The following is a 14408-nucleotide window of genomic DNA, read 5'->3' on the forward strand; positions in this document are numbered from 1 at the left end:
GAGAACGGGCGCTCAACATTAGCGCTAGAAACAGGAATAGCCAGTATGCTTAAGGCGCACTGCGATAACAAAGGCCATGTGCTGGAACAGGCCGACCAAAGCTGCATAGGAGATATATCCACCTGAGGGGCAGGGCATACAGCATATTCGAAAAACTCGCGCTTTATATCATCCATACGAGATTCATCTCGTAGAACTAATAAGAATAAGTCCTCATACAGTGAAGTGCCTCGAAGTGCCTTGAAGTGCCTCACGAACGGAAACAAGGGTCACTCCAAGTCGTAACTGGAAGGGAGTAGATAGAGGAATACAAAGAACACAAAAATGAACTAGAAGGCTAGGGCAGGGGATGAGCGATCGGCTTTTGAAACCGTTTGGGAGCTCCGTGCACTCGTGATCTCTTTTTAACCGGACAACAACAGACCACAACGGTTCTGAATAGTAAATTCACTAAAGATAGGTGTGTCACTAAGTACGTGTGCTGCCAAAAGGCTGTCACCGACCGCACAATAGAGCTGAGGTCATCCTCCTATAACCGCTTAAGCACAACAAAACAAGGGCACAGCCTGAAGATAATGCCACGTTCGAGAAATAGTCGACAACGGGAGATTCCAAGGGGATTTCCCTTTGCGGTTCCAGGAATGGCAGCTGTCAAGGTACGAGAAATTCGGATTTTTTCGGAATATTCCGAATCTGAAGAAAAATCATTCGGGGGGTGTTTTCCGGCATTTTTCGGAAAATGCCGAAAACCACGAACCCTAACCATAATGTTCGGTATCGTTAAAGGTCAGATATGCCGATTTTGAAGTGCCGCAGAACTGAGCGATACTCGCGCTGTGTGTTCATTACCGAACACTGAATATGTGTGCGAAATATCTTGCTCCAACTGTTCGTAGTTTTTTAGAAAACAGTTTTTTTAGTTCCCACGCCCGGCCGTCAGACCGTCGGCAAACCCTGCGCACGGGCGCACCGACGTCACTGCTCTCGGTTTATCTGTCTTTGGCTTGGCATGGACTCTTGGCTTGGCTGCTTGGCTTCTTTCGTTTCCTCCTCTGTGCATCGTACATAAGCGAACAGCTGTTATGTTGTTGCTAAGCCGGAAACAAAGCATGTGAATGTTTGTTTTTGGCACAGCGTCGTTTGGAAAGTGCACTTCCTTGTTCTGACCTTGCCTTTTATGGGCTGGAACGATATGATTCGTAAATATGCCACGGCGAAGTTGTCGAAGATGCGAGAGTGCTACGCTGTTAGAACAATTCATCGGTGCATTCAAGTGTTACCTATTATAAGCTGCCAAAAGACCAAGCAGTGCGAAGCTCTTGGCTGACAGTGGTGCCTGCTAATTTCCACTGCAAGGATTTCGTCCACGAATGTTATCATAGGTTACGCGCGACTCCAGAGGCAATTTGGAATCTCGGCACGAAATCGTCTGATGAAAATCTGAGGTGCCCGACGCATAACATTTTGAACGTGCCACGGAGGATCAAGGCAAAAAACGAGAGCAAAAAATGGTAAGTCGAGGTTCAGATATAAAAAATAGCAATGAATCGATTGTGCAGCTGTCCTACTGCGCTTACTCTGATATAACCACGATTAACAACACAATAGTACTATTGATAATCTAACTTCTGAATTATCACAGGTGCACGCTGAAGGCGGAAATGAAGCATGATCTGGCTTGCATCTGGTCATGAAGAAATTGCTGACACGTTAGTTGCAGTCCACCTCCACCAACAGGTATGACAATGTGATGTTATAATTTGAGTATTCATCTATGTTCAACTTTTCATGTGCACTCGCATGCAGACATTTTGACACCACTTTTAAATCTGCCCTCAAAGTTACAACCTGTGCTTCCAGGGTGGAAAACAAAGATCGCCATTCCGATTAGCTGCTATCTCCCAGTTCAAGCACTTTTGTGTCTGGACACTGGTTCCTGTGGATGGGGTGTTACAAGCTTTACTGTCTGATATAGAAGGTACGTTACATTAGTTCAGTTAATTTGTCTTTTGCACATTTTTGTTGCTGTTAGCTGGATTACTGTTGGACATACAATCCTTTGACACACCGAAGCTGATGTCGCCTCTGATAACATTTTAGAATTTTCAGTGTCATCAACGTCCATTGAGGAAGGTGCCTTTACTATCTGTGAATCTTCAACTGAAGAATAGCCCAGAATTCATGTTAACATTCTCTACTCTTATTAATTCACTGTCTGTTTTCTGAGAGCTAAGAAAAATGGAAACTATTTATTTGTCACAACTTCACACTGGATACTGGTGTGGTACTGGCTTGACATGTAAGCTAAAATACCTGGATTCTACAATAATTGTGTTCAACTTGGTGCATTACCGTGGGCAATGCCACATTCACTACATTTTTAGTGGGTCCGGTGCACAAATACTGTGTGCATACTGCATACATACATACTGTTCGATAGGCAAAAATACCTGAGCAGTGCTGTGTAGTCTTTTTACCCAAAGTCCATACTCTTACTGCAAAGTCACAGTATGTAGAACAGCAATGTGCAGGTATGCTGCGATAGAGATTCACAACAGAAAGAAGACTGTTGAGAGCATCTAAATTTTAATGAGACGAGACTTTCGTGCACAAGGCTGCTCTTGTTGATGTCTAACATGAACTTACAAAATCCCAGAATATATAAAACATGTTGTAATGTAGAGAGCGAGGGGTGGTACAGACATAAAGATAATTATATAATCATATATAATAAAATAAAAAGGGGGTACAACTGCCCCCTCAACTCAACTCGACAACTCAATAACTCTACTTATTCTCTACCTTACAACATGTCATATATTCTGGAATTTTGTAACTTGATGTTAGACATCAAGAAGTACAGCCTTCTGTGCAAAAGTATTCTTTCTGTTGTGCACAATCATTATACAGTAAATGCGACTATCCATTTCTTGTCATTAAATGCTTTTCCTTTCTTTCTTTCTTTTTTTCTGCAGTGATGAGCATCCATAAGGACACATGCCAGAAAGGGAGTCTCTTTGGGATGACAAACCCTCATCACCTCATGAGGATACAATGGTTGACGAATGGTTCTCAAGCACATCGAAACTTCCAACAAATAATTCATGAAAAAGCCAGTCAGAGCTAGCACCAGGAATTGAACGTGGGCCATCCTGCTGCCAGTCAGAGATGTTCAGTGGTGTAGCCACGAGGGGGCTAGGGGGGGCTCGAGCCCCCCCCTACCTGCCACGGACCGACCCACACAAATCGTGCAAATCCGAGAACATAATATATGGGGGGGGGGGGACCAGTGTGACTATCGTGAAAGTTCTTGCAGTTCATGGCGTCTATCTAAGAAGCATTCTTGAATGGTTTTCAAAGTATGAGCTTTTCAAAATACTTCCAATCTCGTGACACCACTTCATTGGTCATGACAGCCTATACATGTAATCGTACTGTGAACGTCTAAATCAACTATTTTCGTTCCCTTTTTTAATCCTCAGTTTGAAGTGTGCACAAGTATGTGTGTGTTGTCGACACAGGATCAGCGGGGGGGGGGAGTTTTCGTATCGAGCCCCCCCTACCTTTGAGGTCGGGCTACGCCACTGGAGATGTTACATTTCAGGCGCTCATTGACTTTTGGTGAATTACTTGTTGACTTTGTCCAAAAGTGGAGCTCGCTACAGCTCATTTGCTATCTGTTAATGTTGTGGCGTGTGTTGCGTTTTTCTCTTTGTGTGTTCCAGACTCAGAACGGTTAATTTGGATCAGGTCAGGTACGTTTCATTTAGACATGGCAAACATAAAGTGGTGTTTCTCAACACAACTTAGCAGTGGCCTTCATGCATTACTGCTACGGCCATTAAGCGTGAATAGAAACCTAGCCAGAGCAGCTGATACACAGAGAGAACATAGCCCGTGTGTGTTTGTCTTTTCCACCGCAGCCCTTGGGTTTCCTCCCTGATGGCTACACATGTCAGGGATAGGTTTCAGAACCGGTAGTTCCCGCCAAGTGTGAATTGCTTTTCAGGGGATCATCACGCTGGCAGATGAAACATATGGTTTAAATTATTTGCAGGACAGGAATTGCGCAGCTTCACACAAATACTACTACTACGACGTAAGAGTGGTTTAAAATCTATATTTTTTGTGTTCCTGACATTATCGCACAAGATGCAGTATCCACCATGATCCTTTATGTGGGGGGTATGTACAGTGCAATCAACAGATGCTATTTACAAATCTGTGTTTTCTACTGTGTTGAAATGGGGTAGTTTGTATCTGAGAGCCATAGTGAAACACAGGCCCTCGAGAAACATGGCAACACATTGCAGGGACTCTGGATGCTGCCTAAATTTCCAGAACACACAGCTCAAGGCAGCGGTTAAATAACAAGTGGTTAGAGAAATCCAAGATAGTTGCATCCGTAAGCAGTCCGCTGTTGGATTTGCTTCTGTCAGAGATACGTTATCTCAAAGGGAACGCACGGACACACTCAGAATGATACTAGGGCTGCCTGTGAAATAGAATGAGGAGAGGGGAAGATATATAACCCTTTTTCTTGTCTGTTATCCTATTGGTTAAATAGTCATTTTCTTAGCAGCATATGTGTATATATTCCAGAGTCTGCTAATAAATATATCAGTTTAGAGCTAGCAGTCGCATTGTAGATGTCTCATCCTGTCCTTGGTTGCTTGTGATTCACTATGGCCATGCTTGCTAATGCAAAAACAGAAAACAAAAAAAGACAATAGAAAAATGCGGAAAGAGCGACCTAAAAAGTTCCTGTTCTAGTGCTCACATGGAGGCAATGCAATGAGGTAACATGTTCCATTCATGAACTGTGCATAGTAGTACATATCACAACGGCAACCGATTATTCAGATTTTTCTTGAAGTATTTCTTTTTTTTTGGCTTTGTTGGCACAGTCTATTATTGGAGCTTTATGTGATTCCCCTCTTCAGATACTTTAAGATTGCTGATGCTGTGCAGTTTGTTAATTTTGAAACTATACTGTGCTGAGGTACAAAAACAGAATTGTCATATCTGCATTTGAGCACATAGGAATAATTTGTAAGTACTTTACTTGTTGACATTAATATTTGCACCAGGTCACAACATTGTTGATTTATGGAAAATGTAAATAAATATATTTATTTGCTTGCCAAACAATGCACAAATGTCTTCTTTTCTAGTGAGATATTCCCTGTTCACCAGACATAAATGTGGAAAAGTTAAAGGGGCACAATGATGGTAGAGTCTAGCGTTGCTTTTTGCCACTTCACATATATGCACTGTTATTCTTGTGCACATGTAGGAATAGGAAGGTGGAGGATGCGCATAAAAAATTTCGTATGCAGCCACACATATGGTTCAGAAGATTTTTTATAAATTCTTTTTATAAATGTTATTTTTGATTTTATATAAATTTCATATTACATATTGTATACTTATATTTTTATTTTATACTAAAAACTCAAGTTACACGGCCCCTGTAAGAGTGCCCTTTGCAAATGGTTTGGTAACGTGTCTCGAACTGTAAAGGTAAGAGGCAATCGAGAATGCTGCAGACAAGGTTGCAACTTACATATTGCTTATCACGTCCTACATACAAAGTGCGTTGTACAATAATTCCTGAGCACGGAATTAATCCCGAGGCTGGCCAGTAATGTCACCCACGACGACAAGTCACATAATTGCCTTTAATACTTTTACACCCCATGGGCTGAGTTGTGAATTGAAAGAGCACTCTACAGAAGGATAAGGTGCACCTGATTTCTAGGATCTATGCTATGCCCTAACTCTTCAGACACCACATTTCTAAGTGGCAATATGTGCTCTGGTACTTCTTTTGCGTCTGCATAGTGTGCAACCACATGGCTACTGGAGCTTTCGTGTGCATGTTTTTGTGCGACGGTGTTCATTACAAACAATATCCAGATGTTAGACATAAAATGCAGTAGTTTGTAGCGTACCACACAACACAGCGTGACATGGGAGTGCGTGATTCAAAGAAAGCTTCTGGAAAATGCACAGAATCCCACAAAAAGTTTAAAATGTGATTTGTATTTCGTTTTACGTCTTTCGTCGTTACATACCATCGTCGACGCTGTTGCACATTGATAAATCGTACGTAAAACTTGTCCCATAGCAGTATGCGGTTTCTCAAATACATAGCACAATTTTCAAGCAGTAATAAAACGCTGTCGGCATTTTCTTGCTGACACGGCTGTCGAAACGTCAGCCTCTACAATGGGCAAGTGCTGTAAAGGGGCTAACGCAGACGCGACTTGATACAAATTGTACGTGCTCACAAAACACAAACGACGAATTCCAGTCACAACATCGCACAGAGGTTGGTTCGCGAATGAGTTCGCAGCTGCTGCACTGTTTACTTATCGCGGAACGGTGGAACCCGGCTGTCCGCCATCTTCAAGCACAGATACGTGAAGCCGCGAGAAGCCGTAGCTGAAATCCACTGACAAGTACGAAGGCGCGTAGACGTCACAATGCCCGTTCGGGCGCATCTACGTCATAAAAATGGCTGCGCCCATGTGTGTTTCGGAATGAATTACCTATTTTTTTGACATGGTACTGTACCGAACTGAGAGAATGAAGGTGTATTTTGGGGAGAGCTGGATGTGGGCTTTCAGAATATCACAACCGTTTCGACTATTTGGGATATCGGCATAGCTGACCTTTAATTGTTCTATTTGGCCAATTTTCATGACTGAGAACTGCTTAGATATTAAATAAACGAATTTTAAAGATCAGAGCCACCTCCGCAGCCGCGGGGCTCCAGCGGGACCGACATCAACGTGACGTATTTATCTAAGCGAACCAGAGGGCTGCGCTGGCTGGGAGCAGTCGACCGTGTTGTTATTGTCTCCAAGTTCGTCTGCTCTGCTTTCGACACTTGTGAATAATGGGAAATTCGCTGACATTTAGTTCACGTCTGAAAGCTCCGAAATGATCATGTCAGGCGGTGCACGTTGTTACGGTCCTGGTTATATGAAGACGCCCACAGCTAACCCAGAGGTGTTTCACGAGCCGAGGGACCGCGAGACGAAGCGAAAGTGGGGATGCGATTTCCTGTGCAAACCCTGACGTACGAAAAAAAACTACGCCTCTGTTCTTCGCATTTTTCGGACGACGTCTACAGGTCCAGCGAACGCGCGTAGGGATTCCAAGCGCGCGTAGGGATTGAAGACCTCGGTTTACAGAAAACCGTGCGACACAGGTCAGGTCCTGCATTATGGTTCGGGGCACCCTCTTGAACACAAGTGATCTGTTGTTCGTTCCCTGCTTTCACGTGCCATGAAGATCCCTTCAGATCATCAGACAAGACATGAAGAAATAACAAAGGCGAAAGCGGATCTACGAAGAAGGCCATACCCCGAGCAATTTATCTGTGATACATACCGCCGAATGATGAATACACGCACGGAACGGGCGGAAAGTAGTCAAGAAAGACCCCTGTACGTTACCATCCCCTACCTGAAGGGTGTGTCAGAACCAATTAGACGGGTGCTCTCCCAGGTGAACATTAAAACTGCATTTAAGCCCACGACAACACTGAGGAACGTACCAAGCCACCCCAAGGACAGAACACCACCGGAAGAAGAACGAGGCGTTGTATACAAGGTATCTTGTCAAGATTGCCCTGCCGTGTAGATCGGAGAAACAGGAAGGAAGACACGAACAATAATGAAGGAACACAAGAAAGATATCGAGAAATCAGCAACAAACCCAACAGAACTGTGTGAACACGCGCGCAAAACAGGGCACGTGTTAGACCTGGACAACCCATGCATTCTGGCGAAAAAGAACAAATGGGGGGTGAGGAGACAGCTGGAGTCATGGCACATAAAGAAAACAAAAGAAGCTATCAATCGACAACCAGGCCCCCTCCCAGAATGCTACGCTCCTCTTCTACGTAAATACCCGGTGACGACCAGGACAGCGTCATTCTGATGATGGGACTCGAATGGGACCCGAACCGTTAACTGTATTTTGTTATGTTTGTTGAAAGCCGGTGCGGTTCAAACTAGTAAAGATGTCTACTCCCGGCAATTGGACTATATTCAGAGTAGGGATTCCAGTAAAAAAGAAAGCGTTTGAGTTGACGCCGTGCCGATATCCACTGAACAAAGGCAATTACTTAGCATGCGATTGCCCGAGGTAAGTGACATTTCTTTCGCAGCTCAATGGGCAATAATGATTTGAAGATATGGTGCTACGACGACGCTTTCACGGAGTGTGTGCCAGCTAGGATGTACAGCGCGTCGTAAAACAATAAAATGAGCAGGGGCTCAGCCACAAACCATGCGAGAAAGATATATAGCTGTTCCAACCTGCGCACTCAGTAGTATTCCATGACGCTTTTGCAGTTAAGATAACGTAAAATGCTGTATGTGCACACTTGGAACACACCCACTGGTTCAAATCGGTGCAGAATAAGTTGATTAATTTCAGCTAGGGGCATTTGATCTTATTTATCGAATAAGATCAGTTGATCAGATTAGAGGTAATTTTTCCCACAATAAAAAGTGCTTCAAATCGAATGGGGTTCCATCTATGGCACAGAGCATAAATAGTACTACCTTATTAGCATGAAATAATATTATTCTTGTTCAGAGCAATATTGGATTATCACTGCCTAAAACAGTAGACTGCATAAGGCAACATCTCCGCTGTAGAATCATCCAAATAGTATTATAGTGTCATTTTACCATGAATTGATGCCACATTACGATAACAATTACACTTTTCAGAAACCAACAACTGTTTGCAACCTTGCCTGGCAGATACACAGACCCACTTCCTGATGCCAAGTAGGGCAAGCCTCCCACCTTCTAGCACCCTCCAACATAGTGTCAGTCGTTCTTGGGGTATGCAGAGACGAGCACAGCTAAAAGTGTGCAGCTGGCATCCTTTGGCGATATCAGCTGTTCCACACCAGCACCTCGAGATCCTGATATAACAGCTGCGTCAAAGTGGTGTGGTGAAGCATATGTTGTAGAAGCATAATTATTTGGCGATACTACTGCTGATGTTTGAACGGAATTGCCTCAGGACGAGAGCCGCTGATATTTCGAACAGAGACTGTTCTTCTTCTGGGCACCATCCTTTTCATTGGCATGGTATTTAAAGGGTTAGGTAACCCTTTAAATACCATGCCAATGATCCGTACGGTGCCTAGGAGAAATATCAGCGACTCTCGTCTTGAGGCAATTCCCTTTACACTTCATTATACTGGTTCGCTGGATTTCTACCAGTCTACGTATTGCTGATGTTGTGCTGATGTTGCGTTATTTCGGAAAGGGGAAGCTCAGATCATGAGGGTCAGCCGGGCTGCACCAAGGGAGATTAATTTGCTTTTGTCATGCTATACATGTCACATCACTGTGGCATGTATAGCATGGCAAAAACAAATTAATCTCCCTTGGTGCAGCCCGGCTGACCCTCAGGATCTGAGCTTACTTACGTCATAATAACAACAAGAGGCACATGGCTGAAAGCAACAACTGCCTGCAGTTGCGGCATCCAGAGCACCTGGTCAAGCCAGCCCTGGGTCGAAAATAGGTCACTGGGAAGCACCCTCCTGTGCTCAGCCATTCTCTTTAGGGCTTGAATGTTCCAAAGGCACTTCGCACGTTTGACATATGCAAGTGTCTACCCTGACGAAATCACATGCAGCATTTAAAGGCACAAAGCAGCACTTCTTATTTCTTGCTGTGAATGACACGAGTGCAGTAATGTGGTACAACTTTGGACAGTACAAGTCTCATGCTCGTAACTGTTTCTATTTCATACATGTAATTAAGACTTAAGCACACTGAGAGGCAAAACTTTTATGCTGTCTTATGTGTCTTTTGTTGAGGTGTTGTCATACTCTGCACAGGGCCTGTACTTCTAATTCTCCCATCATGTTTGTTTAAATACTGTGGTAATGAGGACAGCGCACAGAAGGACAACAGTCAAAATAATGGTAGCTATCCTCAAGAGGCACTTTCCTTCACATTTCCCAACCAATTAGCGGTATTTTTTACCAGTTTACACTGATGCAGAAAGATGTCCAAAGTAGCATCAGGGAGAAATTGTTTCATAAACTACTTGTTATTGCGGACATATTTTGTGTGAGTTAGTTGCTGTTTCGTTTGCCTCTCAGGGATGCGTTAGGTTGACCCACCCCTGTGGAGATCTGATGGGCATGCACCTTGGCTAGGCTGCTAGCTCTTGGTACATTAACCCATCCCACAAACAAATGCGAACCCAGGGCCCTGCACCTGAATGCATCACGGCGACGTTGAACATGGTAGAGAACCTACAGGGACAAGTACAGCAAACACACACAGCATTCAACTAGCATCTGGTTTACTTGGACAAACACCCCTAGTCCAAATAAATCATCATCAGTGCACCCTCGGGAGGGTGCTCTGATGATGTCTCCCGTATGGGAGACGAAACGTCTGAATAAATTGGTTAGTTTGTTATGTTAAGACGGTGTTATTGTTTCCATCTTGCATTATGATTCCCGGATTTTTGGAATATATTCCCAAATAAATCTGTTACTAGTTGAACACTCTGCGTTTGTTGTCTTTGTCCCTGTCCATTCTCCAAATAGTTAAGTCCAAACAGACATGCTCTATTGTTGCACTGTAAAGTTTTCAAGATGAAGCAAAATTTGAGTCATGCTTTGCTTATCCTTTTATTGTGCAGTTCAATGTACATCTACACAACATTACAGAGGTGAAACAAGACATGGGCAGCAGGAATGAGACAGGTGTCAATGTTATGCTGAAAATGTGTATGAAAAGACATGGGCAGCAGGAATGAGACAGGTGTCAATGTTATGCTGCCTGACATGACTTACAACTGGACTGATCAGAAAGATTTACTTGCAGCTCGTTAGTTTACAACACGGGATTGCTGTGGAGCAAAAGGATGCAAAGAGCAGCAATTTATATGAAAGAAACCTGCATAAGATGGAATAAGTGTGCGAACACATGTACACACACATAATTTCCATGTCCTACGAATACAGGCAGTCATCTTCAACCAGCAAGAGACAGGGACACAAGCATGTACAACAAAACTATCTACTTCACTATAGCAGCTGCGTGACAGAATACAACAAAGATATATCTTTTACTTGAAGAAAAATTTAAGAACACAGGCGCAATACCTGGAAAATCTGGGATCTCTTCTGGAAAAACTGTGGGCAGCTTCTTCTAGTAATCTTTTACTTAGTTGCTAGTAAAGCAACATGCTAGTAAAGTAAACATTTTCTAATAGAGTTGACTAATAAATATATTGAAATATTGATTATATTGAAAGCAGATTGTCTTGCTGTGTGTGTTCGTGTCTCTTCCTATTGGAGGATGCTCGCTCAGTACAAACTACCCCACTTCGCAAGTTTGCTCCGAATACAGGCAAGTAGCAAACTCATAGTGTCACCAATAAACTGCATGGTAAAAAATTGGTATCCATAGTAAGGTAAGTTATAACATATAAATGGAATATGTTATCCTTCTGAAACTGTTAGTACTCTCATATGGCGATTCGACGAGCAACAGCACATCCAGGTAGCCCCAGATCCAGCTGGTGAATCATAGACACCTGTGAGAAAAAAATCCTTAAATCTGTTGTGTCAATTAAAAAGGGTAAAAGCACTAAAATATACCTTGTGCCATGAGAGACAACCAAGCTAAACTCTACACAGGGTATAAGCATGAAGCAACCTATATACAAAGTATGCCACTAAAGTGTGCTTGGTGTGTGTGTGACTCTTCCTAGTGTTTGTCCTGTGCAGCTAACATCGTAGTCCAACATGCCCAACACGATGTTTCACGTAATATAATAAGCAGTGTGGGACTGGTTCAAATGAGATGCTTTTCTGAATGCAGGCGATACAAAGTGGGGTGCTAGTTGTGGAGAAACATGCGTTCGTGTGAAATACAGCAGAAGAGGAAGAGCTAGACGCAAGATTTGCTACGGAACTTGTAGCGATTGTTGCGAGATTTCTAGCTATCTAGCTATCGTTTGAAAGTGATAACCAGTGCTCCTCAAAGAAATGGAAAAAGCCATGTTACTGTACCTGTTGTCTGTTGGAGCAGGAAGTTGCAGCCGGTAGCATAGGCTGGGCAAAAAAGAGGATGCTCCGTAATGCACTAGAACAATGTGCTAGTGCAGAGCGTCGCTACCTGGCCCACTGCACGGCAACACAGTACATGTTCGGCTCTCCTGTCCTGATTGCAAAACCCGCAGAGGCAGCTGTTGGGTTGCTGATTTTGAAGTGGGCGTCTGTGGAACACTGAAACGAGTAGCTGCTGGTAACTGACGAACGGCGTATGATCGTCGCGACCATTTTCGTCTCGATATCTCTAGTATACAGTGTCGTTGCAACGGATCCGTAGAATAAGGATCATTGTCCTCTATTACGGCGTCACTGCTGTCCTCGCGAGGAAATCTCTGGATAGCGACGACAGGTAACATTCGCTCGCATCGGACATGTTGACATCCAAATGCCTTGCAGAGCTTGCAGACGACGGCGGATCAAAAGCGTCCCGGTCCAGATTCTGAAGGACGCACCCTGATTGGTTATTAGATAAATACGTTTCCACACTTTTTGAGAGAGGGATTAGCGGAATACAACAACATCCGTCGTCTGCTCTTGTCGTGTATTCCATCGAATAACAGCCGAACAACGCCACTATTTGGTGTGGGGTTTTCGATGGCGTGTTCAGCAGTCCATAAGGAATAAAATGACACTAAAGTTTCGAAATCGCTCGAACGGATGCGACTGTCACTTTAAAGGGACTATCGCATCCGGGAACGTATGTATGATACTGATAGGGTAATGTTCCTCACCGCTTCAGAGTCAACTTTGCCAAATTTCTCTTCCGAAAACAGCTTACATATTAAGTAAACGAGTTTTAAAGGTCCGCATTCCATCTGCAGCCAACAGGATGATGACGTAAGCCAGGCGCACGAATGGGAGCGCAGCGCTGGCGATTGTCTCCGAGATCGTCTGCTTGGCGTTCGCATCGCACTATACTAAGTGAAAAGTCCTCGGTAAATACGGGGGCTGACTTTCGCTTACCAGTGTGAGTGCAGACGTAACCACGTCACGTGAAACACGCGTTACGCTCCTGGCTGTACGAACACGTTCAACGTTAACCAGAAACAACATTCCGCGAGCCGGTAACAGAGAAGACGCCGTCCCCATTCCGCCTCGCCCGCCCGCCTGTCGGTCGGTTGCCAAGGCTACCAAGGTCCCTCCGGCCGTTCCGTGATTGGTATTCTCCATGTCAAAGGGCGCGCAGTGATTGGCCTCGTCCGTGTGACGTTTCCAGAGAGGGAATCCAGGAATGCGTCGTCTGCTCTTGCCAAGTTTTATATCAAACTACACAGGAACGACGCTGCCAATTCGCGTCGGGTTTTCGGCGTTATTATCAGTGATGAACGCGGAGTAAAAAGGCACTACAGTTTCGGAATCGACCGGGACGGATGCGATAGTCCCTTTAAAAGAAAAGAACGCGAGGGGGGAGGAGGAGTGTCGTTGGGAGGAACCCGAGAGGTCTGCCTGCAAGAGGGCAAACGCGGAAGTCGCGCATCGGCGGAGCCTCTATACGAAGCTACCGACCTTGAGGAGAGCTGCAGACGGCGCGGTCACGTGGTGCGTCTGGAGACCCGGGAGGAGGCTACCAGAGGGATGACTGGCCTTGAGAAGCAAGAAGCAGAGGAGCGTTCGTTCACTTCGAAAGACGAGACAAAAATGAGAGGAATGCCCGTTGCCAGAGTAGCCAACCGATTCCGTCAGAATCCGCTAAATTTTGCGAAGAAGCCGCTAAAATCCGCTTAACGCTGAAAAGTGCATGAACACGTTGAGATTTATGTATTTTCACCTCTGTTTATGGTGTTCTGGAGCGTGCTTCGCGTTCTCGTTCACTTCTTCTTCGTCGTACCGGGGAGGTCGTACTCGTAGCAGTTCTTCGCGTGCCGTCTCAAGCCCGTGTCTTGACCATGACCCTGCCCGACCATGTCCGGCTTCATTTTATTGCGCAACTTGTCCTTTATCAAGTTCAGCTGGCTGAAGGTGCGATGAAGATCATCCTTGAAGTGCGGATAAAGCACATTCTTCAAGATAGCTGAACATTTTGTCTGGAATTTTTGCGCTGTCCGGGAAAGACTTCTTGTAAAGTTCCCCGACATGATCGGCGGTCAGCACTGAATAGTGTTCAGCAATAAAAAGCTGTGTCCCGCCTTCAGCCTCATGCGCTGGATCGACTATCCCCGGGGCGAACTTTGCGAACTTTCTGTTGACCGGACGTGATGTCCCAATGCCTCTCTGTGCTTTGCACTGTCTCCATGTGCCTTCAGATCTGAGTAGTTCGTACCCAGCACCGACTCACACCTGCACTACA

At 44.6% G+C, this 14408-nt stretch overlaps 1 long non-coding RNA gene across 1 annotated transcript; it reads left to right on the forward strand.

The window, feature by feature from the left end:
• Window positions 1-1220: 1220 nt before the first annotated feature.
• On the forward strand, window positions 1221-3109 carry LOC135372819 (uncharacterized). Its single transcript, XR_010416128.1, has 4 exons — window positions 1221-1511; window positions 1643-1737; window positions 1861-1978; window positions 2976-3109. It is a non-coding gene; the product is annotated as an uncharacterized LOC135372819 (long non-coding RNA).
• Window positions 3110-14408: the final 11299 nt, after the last annotated feature.

Source organism: Ornithodoros turicata, chromosome 1 (genome assembly GCF_037126465.1).
Source record: "Ornithodoros turicata isolate Travis chromosome 1, ASM3712646v1, whole genome shotgun sequence".
Lineage (NCBI taxonomy): Eukaryota > Metazoa > Arthropoda > Arachnida > Ixodida > Argasidae > Ornithodoros > Ornithodoros turicata.